The sequence below is a fragment of the Nerophis ophidion genome, linkage group LG24, assembly GCF_033978795.1.
Source record: "Nerophis ophidion isolate RoL-2023_Sa linkage group LG24, RoL_Noph_v1.0, whole genome shotgun sequence".
Taxonomy (NCBI): Eukaryota; Metazoa; Chordata; class Actinopteri; order Syngnathiformes; family Syngnathidae; genus Nerophis; species Nerophis ophidion.
The window spans coordinates 6,173,700-6,188,114 of record NC_084634.1 but is presented as its reverse complement, the minus strand read 5'-3'; the positions used below and the strand labels follow the sequence as shown (position 1 = coordinate 6,188,114).

General features: G+C 36.9%; 1 protein-coding gene and 17 non-coding genes across 18 annotated transcripts in view; all 18 read right to left on the bottom strand.

The window, feature by feature from the left end:
• The window catches only part of LOC133542455 (gastrula zinc finger protein XlCGF57.1-like), a 249,231-nt gene that overhangs the window by 154,282 nt on the left and 80,534 nt on the right, over nucleotides 1-14,415 (bottom strand). The gene's annotated exons all lie outside the window — the stretch shown is intronic.
• Nucleotides 4,647-4,719, bottom strand: trnaf-gaa (transfer RNA phenylalanine (anticodon GAA)). The gene has a single exon. It is a non-coding gene; the product is annotated as a tRNA-Phe (tRNA).
• On the bottom strand, nucleotides 5,223-5,295 carry trnaf-gaa (transfer RNA phenylalanine (anticodon GAA)). The gene has a single exon. It is a non-coding gene; the product is annotated as a tRNA-Phe (tRNA).
• Nucleotides 5,812-5,884, bottom strand: trnaf-gaa (transfer RNA phenylalanine (anticodon GAA)). The gene has a single exon. It is a non-coding gene; the product is annotated as a tRNA-Phe (tRNA).
• On the bottom strand, nucleotides 6,315-6,387 carry trnaf-gaa (transfer RNA phenylalanine (anticodon GAA)). The gene has a single exon. It is a non-coding gene; the product is annotated as a tRNA-Phe (tRNA).
• trnaf-gaa (transfer RNA phenylalanine (anticodon GAA)) lies at nucleotides 7,048-7,121 on the bottom strand. Its single transcript has one exon. It is a non-coding gene; the product is annotated as a tRNA-Phe (tRNA).
• Nucleotides 7,553-7,625, bottom strand: trnaf-gaa (transfer RNA phenylalanine (anticodon GAA)). Its single transcript has one exon. It is a non-coding gene; the product is annotated as a tRNA-Phe (tRNA).
• trnaf-gaa (transfer RNA phenylalanine (anticodon GAA)) lies at nucleotides 8,053-8,125 on the bottom strand. The gene has a single exon. It is a non-coding gene; the product is annotated as a tRNA-Phe (tRNA).
• On the bottom strand, nucleotides 8,560-8,632 carry trnaf-aaa (transfer RNA phenylalanine (anticodon AAA)). The gene has a single exon. It is a non-coding gene; the product is annotated as a tRNA-Phe (tRNA).
• On the bottom strand, nucleotides 9,058-9,130 carry trnaf-gaa (transfer RNA phenylalanine (anticodon GAA)). The gene has a single exon. It is a non-coding gene; the product is annotated as a tRNA-Phe (tRNA).
• Nucleotides 9,559-9,631, bottom strand: trnaf-gaa (transfer RNA phenylalanine (anticodon GAA)). Its single transcript has one exon. It is a non-coding gene; the product is annotated as a tRNA-Phe (tRNA).
• On the bottom strand, nucleotides 10,061-10,133 carry trnaf-gaa (transfer RNA phenylalanine (anticodon GAA)). The gene has a single exon. It is a non-coding gene; the product is annotated as a tRNA-Phe (tRNA).
• trnaf-gaa (transfer RNA phenylalanine (anticodon GAA)) lies at nucleotides 10,554-10,626 on the bottom strand. The gene has a single exon. It is a non-coding gene; the product is annotated as a tRNA-Phe (tRNA).
• trnaf-gaa (transfer RNA phenylalanine (anticodon GAA)) lies at nucleotides 11,558-11,630 on the bottom strand. Its single transcript has one exon. It is a non-coding gene; the product is annotated as a tRNA-Phe (tRNA).
• Nucleotides 12,056-12,128, bottom strand: trnaf-gaa (transfer RNA phenylalanine (anticodon GAA)). Its single transcript has one exon. It is a non-coding gene; the product is annotated as a tRNA-Phe (tRNA).
• On the bottom strand, nucleotides 12,647-12,719 carry trnaf-gaa (transfer RNA phenylalanine (anticodon GAA)). The gene has a single exon. It is a non-coding gene; the product is annotated as a tRNA-Phe (tRNA).
• trnaf-gaa (transfer RNA phenylalanine (anticodon GAA)) lies at nucleotides 13,144-13,216 on the bottom strand. The gene has a single exon. It is a non-coding gene; the product is annotated as a tRNA-Phe (tRNA).
• trnaf-gaa (transfer RNA phenylalanine (anticodon GAA)) lies at nucleotides 13,647-13,719 on the bottom strand. The gene has a single exon. It is a non-coding gene; the product is annotated as a tRNA-Phe (tRNA).

The window sequence follows — 14,415 nt, the reverse complement described above, 5'->3', positions numbered from 1 at the left end:
CTGTGTGTGATAGGTTTTTAAAATAAAGAAGTCCATCCATCCATCCATTTTCTACCGCGTATTCCCTTTTGGGGATGCGGGGGGCGCTGGCGCCTATCCCAGCTACAATCGGGCGGAAGGCGGGGTACACCCTGGACAAGTCGCCACCTCATCGCAGGGCCAACACAGATAGACAGACAACCTTCACACTCACAAATTAAAGAAGTGTTAATTATTTTATTTTTTACTTGTAAACAATGAAACAGATGAATTTTACATGTGTTCATGGGGCGGCATAGCTCGGTTGGTAGAGTGGCCATGTCAGCAACTTGAGGGTTGCAGGTTCGATTCCTGCTTCCGTCATCCTAGTCACTGCCGTTGTGTCCTTGGGCAAGACACTTTACCCACCTGCTCGCAGTGCCACCCACACTGGTTTAAATGTAACTTAGATATTGGGTTTCACTATGTAAAGCGCTTTGAGTCAGTAGAGAAAACTGCTATATAAATATAATTCACTTCACTAACATACCTTTGCTTTTGACTACACATAAATCCCTCTTAGTTGATATTTACTGGTTCACGTCTGAAACATCTTCTGGACCACTTCTGGAAGATTGATTGAGAAGTTTATTGACATCTTAAAGAATTGAATCCATGTAATGCTTTAAAAAGGCAAATGGGTGGAACAAAAAGCCAAAAGGCTTGTTTCCATTGTGGGTCATTAAATATTCATCACATTGGATACCGTCAATAATAAAATATATATTACCTGTAAAGTACTTCCATCCATCCATCTTTTACCGCTTGTCTCCTCTGGGGTAATATGTTGAACAATGGATCAATGATGTACATATATATACAAAAAATGTGTGTGTGGGGGGTTAATATACGCTATGCACACGACACTATGTACATGACTACGCACATGTTGACTCCAAGAGTGTGCAAAACAGAATGAGAACATATATATATATATATATATATATATATATATATATATATATATATATATATATATATATATATATATATATATATATATACTATAACAGCGTATACAGTGGGGCAAAAAAAGTATTTAGTCAGCCAGCGATTGTGCAAGTTCTCCCACTTAAAATGATGACAGAGGTCTGTAATTTTCATCATAGGTACACTTCAACTGTGAGAGACAGAATGTAAAAAAAAATCCAGGAATTCACATTGTAGGAATTTAAAATCATTTATTTGTAAATTATGGTGGAAAAAAGTATTTAGTCAACCATTCAAAGATCTCACTGATGGAAGGAGGTTTTGGCTCCAAATCTCACGCTACATGGCCCCATTCATTCTTTCCTTAACACGGATCAATCGTCCTGTCCCCTTAGCAGAAAAACAGCCCCAAAGCATGATGTTTCCACCCCCATGCTTCACAGTAGGTGTGGTGTTCTTGGGATGCAACTCAGTATTCTTCTTCCTCCAAACACGACGAGTTGAGTTTATACCAAAATGGATACATGGATGATACAGCAGAGGATTGGGAGAATGTCAGGTGGTCAGATGAAACCAAAATAGAACTTTTTGGTATAAACTCAACTCGTCGTGTTTGGAGGAAGAAGAATACTGAGTTGCATCCCAAGAACACCATACCTACTGTGAAGCATGGGGGTGGAAACATCATGCTTTGGGGCTGTTTTTCTGCTAAAGGGACAGGACGATTGATCCGTGTTAAGGAAAGAATGATTTATACTTATACACTATAACCACATATAAATATGCATACACTATGACCAAATATAAATATATATACACTATAACCATATGTAAATATATATACACTTTATACACATTTAAATATACAAACACTACAACCTCATGTAAATATATATACAACCTAACCACATGTAAATATATATTCACTATAAACACATAAATATTTATGCACTACAACCACATTTAAATATATATACACTATAACCACATACATATAAATAAACACCATATCCACATATAAATATATATACACTATAACCACATATTTATAAATAAACACCATATCCACCTATAAATATATATACACAATAACCACATATAAATATATATACACTTTATCCACATATTAATATATATACACTATAAGCACAGATAAATATGCATACACTATAACCACATATAAATATATATATACACAATAACCACATATAAATATGCATACACTATAACCACATATATATATATATATATATATATATATATATACACTATAACCACATATATATATATATATATATATATACACTAGAACCACATATAAATATATATATACACAATAACCACATATAAATATGCATACACTATAACCACATATATATATATATATATATATATATATATATATATATATACACTATAACCACATATAAATATATATATACACAATAACCACATATAAATATGCATACACTATAACCACATATATATATATGTATATATATATATATATACACTATAACCACATATAAATATACATACACTATAACCACATATATATATGTATATATATATATATATATATATATATACACTATAACCACATATAAATATACATACACTAAAACCACATAAATATTTATACACTTCAACCACATACAAATATGCATACACTATAACCACACATATATATATATATATATATATATATATATATATATATATATATATACTCTATAACCACATATAAATATATATATATACACAATAACCACATATAAATATACATACACTAAAACCACATATAAATATTTATACACTTCAACCACATACAAATATGCATACACTATAACCACATATAAATATAAATATGCTTTAACCACATATGAATATATATATATACACTATAACCACATGTAAATATATATACACTATAACCACATATAAATACACTATAAACACATATACATTTTTATACACTACAACCACATATAAACATATATATATATACACAATAACCACTTATAAATAAATATACACTTTATCCACATATTAATATATATACACTATAAGCACATATAAATATACATACACTATAACCACATATATATATGTATATATATATATATATATATATATATACACTATAACCACATATAAATATACATACACTAAAACCACATAAATATTTATACACTTCAACCACATACAAATATGCATACACTATAACCACACATATATATATATATATATATATATATATATATATATATATATATATATATATATATATACTCTATAACCACATATAAATATATATATATACACAATAACCACATATAAATATACATACACTAAAACCACATATAAATATTTATACACTTCAACCACATACAAATATGCATACACTATAACCACATATAAATATAAATATGCTTTAACCACATATGAATATATATATATACACTATAACCACATGTAAATATATATACACTATAACCACATATAAATACACTATAAACACATATACATTTTTATACACTACAACCACATATAAACATATATATATATACACAATAACCACTTATAAATAAATATACACTTTATCCACATATTAATATATATACACTATAAGCACAGATAAATATGCATACACTATAACCACATATATATATATTTATATATATATATATATATATATATATAAATATACATACACTAAAACAACATATAAATATTTATACACTTCAACCACATATAAATATACATACACTATAACCACATATGAATATATATAAACACTATAACCACATATAAATATACATACACTATAACCACATATAAATACACTATAAACACATATACATTTTTATACACTATAACCACATGTAAATATATATATACACTATAACCACATATAAATATACATACACTAAAACCACATATAAATATAAATACACTTTAACCACATATGAATATTTATACACTATAACCACATATAAATATGTATACAGCATAACCACATTTAAATATACAGTATATACACTATAACCACATATAAATATGCATACAATATAACCACATGTAAATATACAGTATCTGCACTATGACCATATATACATTTGCATACAGTATAACCACATATTAATATGTATATACTATAACCACATATAAATATATATGCATTATAACCACATAATATACATACACTATAACCACATATAAATATATAAATATAGTATAAGCACATATGAATATTTATAAACTACAACCACATATAACCAATCTATGCATCCTCTTTTTCAAACAGTCGTGGAAATGTAATGTCCCCTTGTTAGCATCGAGGTATTGTGTGGCAGAACCATGGCTGTGGATCGACTACTACCAGTCCAAAATAGTCGGAGTCCCCACATAAGATTCCTTTCAGTTTTAAACAAATGGTATTCTGGTCACAGAACTCCTGCTATTTTTTGGAGGCTAAATTGCAGAGTCTTTTAGGAATCATTGAGAGGACAGTGGTGTATGTCTTAAGTGAAACCAAACATACAAGTTTCGATCCATTGCCCTGAGATTACAAAGACCTGGATGAATGAGGACATTTATCGTCTCTGACAATTTATGTTAGGATTTCACCAGCAAGTTCCACAGGTTAGGGAAACACTTTTTTTTTGGTCAAATGACACAAAATTCTCATCTGTATGTGCCGAAACCCGGGATTGAACCAGGGACCTATAGATCTTCAGTCTAATGCTCTCCCAACTGAGCTATTTCGACTGAAAGACCAGACGATGCCTCCTCTTTTTCAAACAGTCGTTGAGTTGTAATTTCCCCTCGTTAGCATTGTGTGGCAGAACCATGGCTGTGGATCGACTACTACCAGTCCAAAATAGTCGGAATCCCCCACATAAGATTCTATTCAGTTTTAAACAAATGGTATTCTGGTCACAAAACTCCTGTTATTTGTTGGAGGCTAAATTGCAGAGTCTTTTAGGAATCATTGATAGGACAGTGGTGTGACAGTGGTCCAAAGAGTCCAGTTGCGATCCATTGAATGCCGTGAGATTACAAAGACCTGAATGAATGAAGTTATTTATAGACTCTTTGACAATTTATGTTAGGATTTCAGCAGCAAGTTCCACAGGTTAGGGAAACAATTTTTTTGGGTCCAATGCCACAATATTCTCTCCTGTAAAGGCGTAATGTTTAGACTCCACCAGCAAGTTACACTTTTTTATTTGGCTAAATGCCACAAAATTTTCTCCTGTAAAGGCATAAAGTGCCGAAACCCGGGATTGAACCAGGGACCTTTAGATCTTCAGTCTAACGCTCTCCCAACTGAGCTATTTCGGCTGACCGATCAGACTATGCATGCACTTTTTCAAACAGTGGTTGAAGAGTGATTTCCCCTCGTTAGCATCGATATTGTGTGGCAAAACGAGCGCTGTGGATCGACTACTACCAGTCCAAAATAGCTGGAATCCCCAATGTAAGATTCCATTCAGTTTTAAACAAATGGTATTCTGGTCACAGAACTCCTGTTATTTGTTGGAGGCTAAATTGCAGAGTCTTTTAGGAATCATTGAAAGGACAGTGGCAAATCTTTGAGAAAAAACCAGACAGTCCAGTTGCGATCCATTGAATGTCCTGTGATTACAAAGACCTGGATGAATGAGGGCATTCATAGTCTCTTTGACAATTTATGTTAGGATTTCACCAGCAAGTTCCACAGGTTAGGGAAACACTTTTTTTTTGGTCCATTGCCACAATATTCTCACCTGTAAAGGCGTAATGTTTAGACTAAACCAGCAAGTTACACACTTTTATTTGGCTAAATGCCAGAAAATTCTCTCCTGGAAAGGCATAAAGTGCCGAAACCCGGGATTGAACCAGGGACCTTTAGATCTTCAGTCTAACGCTCTCCCAACTGAGCTATTTCGGCTGAAAGACCAGAACATGCATTCTCTTTTTCAAACAGTCGTGGAAGTGCAATGTACCCTCATTAGCATCGAGGTATTGTGTGACAGAACCATCGCTGTGGATCGACTACTACCAGTCCAAAATAGTCGGAATCCCCCACATAAGATTCTATTCAGTTGTAAACAAATGGTATTCTGGTCACAGAACTCCTGTTATTTGTTGGAGGCTAAAATGCAGAGTCTTTTAGGAATCATTGAAAGGACAGTGGTGTATGTTTGAGAAAAAAACAGACAGTCCAGTTGTGATCCATTGAATGCCCTGAGATTACAAAGACCTGGATGAATGAGGACATTCATAGTCTCTTTGACAATTTATGTTAGGACTTCAGCAGGTCAGGGACACACTTTTATTTGGTTAAATGCCTAAAAATTGTTTCATAAAATTTCAAATTGTGCCGAAACCCGGGATTGAACCAGGGACCTTTAGATCTTCGTTGTAACGCTCTCCCAACTGAGCTATTTCGGCTTAAAGACCAGACCATTCATCCTCTTTTTCAAACAGTTGTGGAAGTGTGATGTACCCTCGTTAGCATCGAGGTATTGTGTGTGTGATAGGATTTCACCAGCAAGTTCCACAGGTTAGGCAAACACTTTTTTTTTGGTCAAATGCCACACAAAATCTCACCTGTATGTGCCGAAACCCACGACTGAACCAGGGACCTTTAGATTTTCAGTCTAATGCTCTCCCAATTTCTATTTCGGATTAAAGACCACACTTTGCATCCTCTTTTTCAAACAGTTGTTGAGTTGTAATTTCCCCTCGTTAGCATTGTGTGGCAGAACCATTTGCTGTGGATCGACTACTACCAGTCCAAAATAGTCGGAATCCCCCAGGTAAGAGTCCATTCAGTTGTAAACAAATGGTATTCTGGTCACAGAACTCCTGTTATTTGTTGGAGGCTAAATTGCAGAGTCTTTTAGGAATCATTGAAAGGACAGTGGTGTATGTTTGAGAAAAAAACAGACAGTCCAGTTGCGATCCATTGAATGACCTGAGATTACAAAGACCTGGATGAATGAAGTTATTCATAGTCTCTTTGACAATTTATGTTAGGATTTCAGCAGGTCAGGGACACACTTTTATTTGGTTAAATGCCTAACAATTCTTTCATAAAAATTCAAATTGTGCCGAAACCCGGGATTGAACCAGAGGACCTTTAGATCTTCAGTCTAACGCTCTACCAACTGAGCTATTTCGGCTAAAAGATCTCACCATGCATCCTCTTTTTCAAACAGTCGTGGAAGTGTAATTTCCCCTCGTTAGCATCGAGGTATTGTGTGGCAGAACCATCGCTGTGGATCGACTACTACCAGTCCAAAATAGTCGGAATCCCCCACGTGAGATTCCATTCAGTTGTAAACAAATGGTATTCTGGTCACAGAACTCCTGTTATTTGTTGGAGGCTAAATTGCAGAGTCTTCTAGGAATCATTGAAAGGACAGTGGTGTATGTTTGAGGACAAACCAGACAGTCCAGTTGCGATGCATTGAATGTCCTGAGATTACAAAGACCTGGATGAATGAGGACATTCATAGTCTCTTTGACGATTTATGTTAGGATTTCAGCAGGTCAGGGACACACTTTTATTTTGTTAAATGTCTAAAAAAATATTTCATAAAGTTTCAAATTGTGCCGAAACCCGGGATTGAACCAGGGACCTTTAGATCTTCAGTCTAACGCTCTCCCAACTGAGCTATTTCGGCTGAAAGACTACACTATGCATCCTCTTTTTCAAACAGTCGTGGAAGTGTAATGTCCCCTTGTTAGCATCGAGGCATTGTGTGGCAGAACCATCGCTGTGGATCGACTACTACCAGTCCAAAATAGTCGGAATCCCCCACATAAGATTCTATTCAGTTATAAACAAATGGCATTCTTGTCACAGAACTGCTGTTTTTTGTTGGAGGCTAAATTGCAGAGTCTTTTAGGAATCATTGAAAGTACAGTAGTGTATGTCTTAAGAGAAACCAAACATACCAGTTGTGATCAATTGCCCTGAGATTACAAAGACCTGGATGAATGAGGACATTCATCGTCTCTGAAAATTTATGTTAGGATTTCACCAGCAAACTCCACAGGTTATGTAAACACTTTTTTTTGGTCAAATGCCACAAAAATCTCATCTGTATTTGCCGAAACCCGGGATTGAACCAGGTACCTTTAGATCTTCAGTCTAACGCTCTCCCAACTGAACTATTTCAGCTGAAAAACCATGCTATGCATTCTCTTTTTCAAACACTCGTTTAGTTGTAATTTCCCTCGTTAGCATCGAGATATTGTGTGTCAGAACGAGAGCTGTGGATCGACTACTACCAGTCCAAAATAGTCAGAATCCCCCAGGTAAGATTCAATTCAGTTTTAAACAAATGGTATTCTGGTCACAGAACTCCTGTTATTTGTTGGAGGCTAAATTGCAGAGTCTTTTAGGAATCATTGATAGGACAGTGGTGTATGTTTGAGAAAAAAACAGACAGTCCAGTTGCGATGCATTGAATGCCCTGAGATTACAAAGACCTGGATGAATGAGGACATTCATAGTCTCTTTGACGATTTATGTTAGGATTTCACCTGCAAGTTCCACAGGTTAGGGAAACACTTTTTTTTTTGGTCAATTGCCACAAAAATCTGATCAGTATGTGACGAAACCCGGGATTGAACCAGGGACCTTCAGATCTTTAGTCTAACGCTCTCCCAACTGAGCTATTTCGGCTGACATCCCAATATATGTCCAGTCTAAAATAGTCGAAATCCCCAACGTGAGCTTCCATTCAGTTTTAAACAAACGGCATTCTGGTCACAGAACTCCTGTTATTTGTTGGAGGCTAAATTGCAGAGTCTTTTAGGAATCATTGAAAGGACAGTGGTGTATGTTTGAGGACAAACCAAACAATGCAGTTGCGATCCATTGAATGTCCTGAGATTACAAAGACCTGGATGAATGAGGACATTCATAGTCTCTTTGGTAATTTGTGTTAGGATTTCACCAGCAAGTTCCACAGGTCAGGGACAAACCTTTATTTGGTCCAATGCCACAATATTCTCACCTGTAAAGGTGTAATGTTTAGACTCCACCCGAAAGTTACACACTTTTATTTGGCTAAATGCCACAAAATTCTCTCCTGTAAAGGCTTAAAGTGCCGAAACCCGGGATTGAACCAGGGACCTTTAGATCTTCAGTCTAACGCTCTCCCAACTGAGCTATTTCGGCTGAAAGGTCAGATAATGCATCGTCTTTTTCAAACAGTAATTAAAAAATGATTTCGTTTTGTTAGCATTGAGGTATTGTGTGGCAGAACCATCGCTGTGGATCGACTACTACCAGTCCAAAATAGTCGGGATCCCCCACATAAGATTCCATTCAGTTGTAAACAAATGGTATTCTGGTCACAGAACTCCTGTTATTTGTTGGAGGCTAAATTGCAGTCTTTTAGGAATCATTGAAAGGACAGTGGTGTATGTTTGAGAAAAAAACAGACAGTCCAGTTGCGATCCATTGAATGTCCTGAGATTACAAAGACCTGGATGAATGAGGACATTCAAAGTCTCTTTGACGATTTATGTCAGGAATTCACCAGGTCAGGGACACACTTTTATTTGGTTAAATGCCTAACAATTCTTTCATAAAAAATTATATTGTGCCGAAACCCGGGATTGAACCAGGGACCTTTAGATCTTCAGTCTAACGCTCTCCCAACTGAGCTATTTCGGCTGATGGAATAAACTATACATCCACTTTTTCAAACGGCCGTTGAAGTTTTATCTACCCTCGATAGCATCGAGGTATTGTGTGGCAGAACCATCGCTGTGGATCGACTACTACCAGTCCAAAATAGTCGGAATCCCCTACATAAGATTCCATTCAGTTGTAAACAAATGACATTCTGGTCACAGAACTCCTGTTATTTGTTGGAGGCTAAATTGCAGAGTCTTTTAGGAATCATTGATAGGACAGTGGTGTATGTTTGAGGACAAACCAACAATGCAGTTGCGATGCATTGAGTGATCTGAGATTACAAAGACCTGGATGAATGAGGACATTCATAGTCTCTTTGACAATTTATGTTAGGATTTCACCAGGTCAGGGACACACTTTTATTTGGTTAAATGCCTAACAATTCTTTCATAAAAATTCAAATCGTGCCAAAACCCGGGATTGAACCAGGGACCTTTAGATGTTCAGTCTAACGCTTTCCCAACTGAGCTATTTCGGCTGACAGATAGAACTATACATCCACTTTTTCAAACGGTCGTTGAAGTTGTATCTACCCTCGGTATCATCGAGATATTGTGTGGCAGAACCATCGCTGTGGATCGACTACTACCAGTCCAAAATAATTGGAATCCCCCGAGTGAGATTCCATTCAGTTGTAAACAAACAGCATTCTGGTCACAGAACTCCTGTTATTTGTTGGAGGCTAAATTGCAGAGTCTTTTAGGAATCATTGAAAGGACAGTGGTGTATGTTTGAGGACAAACCAGACAGTCCAGTTGCGATGCATCGAATGTCCTGAGATTACAAAGACCTGGATGAATGAGGACATTCATAGTCTCTTTGACAATTTATGTTAGGATTTCAGCAGGTCAGGGACACACTTTTATTTGCTTAAATGCCTTCATAAAAGTACAAATTGTGCCGAAACCCGGGATTGAACCAGGGACCTTTAGATCTTCAGTCTAACGCTCTCCCAAATGAGTTATTTCGGCTGATATGATAGAACAAACTATTCATCCTCTTTTTCAAACAGTCGTGGAAGTGTGATGTACCCTCATTAGCATCGAGCTATTGTGCGGCAGAACCATCGCTGTGGGTCGACTACTACCAGTCCAAAATAGTCAGAATCCCCCACATAAGATTCTATTCAGTTGTAAACAAATGGTATTCTGGTCACAGAACTCCTTTGCAGAGAGAAATTGCAGAGTCTTTTAGGAATCATTGAAAGGACCGTAGTGTATGTCTTAAGTGAAACCAAACATAGAAGTTGCGATCAATTCCCCTGAGATTACAAAGACCTGGATGAATGAGGACATTCCTCGTCTCTGAAAATGTATGTTAAGATTTCAGCAGCAAGTTCCACAGGTTAGGGAAACACTTTTTTTGGGTCAAATGCCACAAAAATTTAATCTCTATGTGCCGAAACCCTGTATTGATCCAGGTACTTTTCAATCATCAATCTTACGCCCTCCCAACTGAGCAATTTCGGCTGAAAGATTATATTTATGTATCCTCTTTTTCAAACAGTCGTTGAGTTGTGATTTCCCCTCGTTAGCATCGAGGTATTGTGTGGCAGAACCATCGCTGTGGATCGACTACTACCAGTCCAAAATAGTCAGAATCCCCCAGGTAAGAGTCCATTCAGTTTTAAACAAATGGTATTCTGGGCACAGAACTCCTGTTATTTGTTGGAGGCTAAATTGCAGAGTCTTTTAGGAATCATTGAAAGGACAGTGGTGTATGTTTGAGAAAAAAACAGACAGTCCAGGTGCAATGCATTGAATGCCCTGAGATTACAAAGACTTGGATGAATGAAGTTATTCATAGTCTCTGACAATTTATGTTAGGATTTCACCTGCAAATTCCACAGGTTAGGGAAACACTTTTTTTATGGTCAAATTTCACAAAAATCTCATCAGTATGTGCCGGAACCCGGGATTGAACCAGGGACCTTTAGATCTTCAGTCTAACGCTCTCCCAACTGAGCTATTTCGACTGACATCCCAAATTATGTCCAGTCCAAAATAGTCGAATTCCCCAACGTGAGATTCCCTTCAGTTGTAAACAAATGGTATTCAGGTCACAGAACTCCTGTTATTTGTTGGAGGCTAAATTGCAGAGTCTTTTAGGAATGATTGAAAGGACAGTGATGTATGTTTGAGGACAAACCAGACAGTCCAGTTGTGATCCATTGAATGTCCTGAGATTACAAAGACCTGGATGAATGAGGACATTCATAGTCTCTTTGATAATTTATGTTAGGATTTCACCAGCAAGTTCCACAGGTCAGGGACACACTTTTATTTGGTCCAATGCCACAATATTCTCACCTGTAAAGGTGTAATGTTCAGACTCCACCAGAAAGTTACACACTTTTATTTGGCTAAATGCCAGAAAATTCTCTCCTGTAATGGCTTAAAGTGCCGAAACCCGGGATTGAACCAGGGACCTTTAGATCTTCAGTCTAACGCTCTCCCAACTGAGCTATTTCGGCTGAAAGGTCAGATATTGCATTCTCTTTTTCAAACAGTCATTAAAAAATTATTTCGTTTTGTTAGCATCGAGGTATTGTGTGGCAGAACCATCGCTGTGGATCGACTACTACCAGTCCAAAATAGTCGGAATCCCCCACATAAGATTCCATTCAGTTGTAAACAAATGGTATTCTGGTCACAGAACTCCTGTTATTTGTTGGAGGCTAAATTGCAGAGTCTTTTAGGAATAATGGATAGGACAGTGGTGTATGTTTGAGGACAAACCAGACAGTCCAGTTGCGATGCACTGAATGCCCTGAGATTACAAAGACCTGGATGAATGAGGACATTCATAGTCTCTTTGACAATTTATGTTAGGATTTCACCAGCAAGTTCCACAGGTTAGGGAAACACTTTTTTTTTGGTCCATTGCCACAATATTCTCACCTGTAAAGGCGTAATGTTTAGACTAAACCAGCAAGTTACACACTTTTATTTGGCTAAATGCCAGAAAATTCTCTCCTGGAAAGGCATAAAGTGCCGAAACCCGGGATTGAACCAGGGACCTTTAGATCTTCAGTCTAACGCTCTCCCAACTGAGCTATTTTGGCTGAAAGAACAATTATTTCATCCTCTTTTTCAAACATTCGTGGAAGTGTAATGTACCCTCGTTAGCATCGTGGTATTGTGTGGCAGAACCATCGCTGTGGATGGACTACTACCAGTCCAAAATAGTTGGAATCCCCCACATAAGATTCTATTCAGTTATAAGCAAATGGCATTTTTGTCACAGAACTCCTGTTTTTTGTTGGAGGCTAAATTGCAGAGTCTTTTAGGATCCATTGAAAGGACAGTAGTGTATGTCTTAAGAGAAACCAAACAGACCAGTTGTGATCAATTGCCCTGAGATTACAAAGACCTGGATGAATGAGGACATTCATCGTCTCTGACAATTTATGTTAGGATTTCACCAGGTCAGGGACACACTTTTATTTGGTTAAATGCCTAAAAATTATTTCATATGAATTGAAATTGTGCCGAAACCCGGGATTGAACCAGGGACCTTTAGATCTTCAGTCTAACGCTCTCCCAACTGAGCTATTTTGGCTGAAAGATCACATTATGCATCCTCTTTTTCAAACAGTCGTTGAGGAGTAATTTCCCCTCGTTAGCATTGAGGTATTGTGTGGCAGAACCATCGCTGTGGATCGACTACTACCAGTCCAAAATAGTCGGGATCCCCCACATAAGATTCCATTCAGTTGTAAACAAATGGTATTCTGGTCACAGAACTCCTGTTATTTGTTGGAGGCTAAATTGCAGAGTCTTTTAGGAATCATTGAAAGGACAGTGGTGTATGTTTGAGGACAAACCAGACAGTCCAGTTGCGATGCATCGAATGTCCTGAGATTACAAAGACCTGGATGAATGAGGACATTCATAGTCTCTTTGACAATTTATGTTAGGATTTCAGCAGGTCAGGGACACACTTTTATTTGGTTAAATGCCTATAAATTGTTTCATAAAATTTCAAATTGTGCTGAAACCCGGGATTGAACCAGGGACCTTTATATCTTCAGTCTAACGCTCTCCCAAATGAGCTATTTCGGCTTAAAGACCAGACTATGCATCCTCTTTTCCAAACAGTCGTGGAAGTGTGATGTACCCTCGTAAGCATCGAGGTATTGTGTGTGTGATAGGATTTCACCAGCAAGTTCCAAAGGTTAGGGAAACACTTTTTTTTTGGTCGAATGCCACAAAAATCTCATCTGTATGTGCCGAAACCCAGGACTGAACCAGGGACCTTTAGATTTTCAGTCTAATGCTCTCCCAATTTCTATTTCGGATTAAAGACCACACTTTGCATCCTCTTTTTCAAACAGTTGTTGAGTTGTAATTTCCCTTCGTTAGCATTGTGTGGCAGAACCATTTGCTGTGGATCGACTACTACCAGTCCAAAATAGTCGGAATCCCCCAGGTAAGAGTCCATTCAGTTGTAAACAAATGGTATTCTGGTCACAGAACTCCTGTTATTTGTTGGAGGCTAAATTGCAGAGTCTTTTAGGAATCATTGAAAGGACAGTGGTGTATGTTTGAGGACAAACCAGACAGTCCAGTTGCGATGCACTGAATGCCCTGAGATTACAAAGACCTGGATGAATGAGGACATTCATAGTCTCTTTGACAATTTATGTTAGGATTTCACCAGCAAGTTCCACAGGTTAGGGAAACACTTTTTTTTTGGTCCATTGCCACAATATTCTCACCTGTAAAGGCGTAATGTTTAGACTAAACCAGCAAGTTACA